This window comes from Portunus trituberculatus, chromosome 17 (assembly GCF_017591435.1).
Source record: "Portunus trituberculatus isolate SZX2019 chromosome 17, ASM1759143v1, whole genome shotgun sequence".
NCBI classification, from domain to species: Eukaryota; Metazoa; Arthropoda; class Malacostraca; order Decapoda; family Portunidae; genus Portunus; species Portunus trituberculatus.
In genome coordinates, this window is record NC_059271.1 from 12,817,828 (window position 1) to 12,818,574 (window position 747).

Below are 747 nucleotides of genomic sequence, written 5' to 3' on the forward strand. Positions count from 1 at the left end.
TAAAAGAGTTATAAATGTTTGGAAGTTTCTCACAACATATGTAGTTGATAGTAAAACGGCAAAATTTTTAGACATACGTTGGAGAAGCATCTCGTAGCAACTCCGCAAATAACGTAGCATTTCTCTTTTAACATGTTCTATCTCATCTTTGACTTTCTGTCCCTGTTATCATTCTTTGAGCTCTGCTATCCTTTTGCCTTTAACTCCTAGAATCAGCAGTGGGTAATAATCACATAGGCAGCCTTTTAGGCCTAGCAGGGCTGTTGCTGTCTGTTCTTTCATTTATATTCCTTTGTATAACCTCCTCCTCCTCCTCCTCCTCATCCTCCTCCTCCTCCTCCTCCTCCTCCTCCTCCTCCTCCTCCTCCTCCTCCTTCTTCTCCTCTTCCTCCTCCTTCTCCTCCTCTTCCTCCTCCTAATCCTTCTCCTCCTAATCCTCCTCCTCCATCGGCCTGTTAGCTCAGTTGGTTAGAGCGCCGTGCTAATAACGCGGATGTCGTGGGTTCGATCCCCATACGGGCCACATTACCATAAGTAATTATGTTTTTCTTTCCTGATCTAAGGAAAGCTGGACTCAAGTATCAGGTTCCTCTTGTTTTAATTATTCAAGATTCCTATTTTAACTGATTCCTTGTGATTATTCACAAAGTTATATTTATTTTCTTCGTAGTTTCACGTAATAAGTGGTTGGGGTGTTAGACGAAGGTTTTCCTGTATCTACTAATATGTGACATTTAGGCTGGTAAA

General features: G+C 41.9%; 1 non-coding gene across 1 annotated transcript; it reads left to right on the top strand.

Moving 5' to 3' along the window:
* Nucleotides 1-449: 449 nt before the first annotated feature.
* Nucleotides 450-523, top strand: Trnai-aau. The gene has a single exon. It is a non-coding gene; the product is annotated as a tRNA-Ile (tRNA).
* The last annotated feature ends 224 nt before the right edge of the window (nucleotides 524-747 follow it).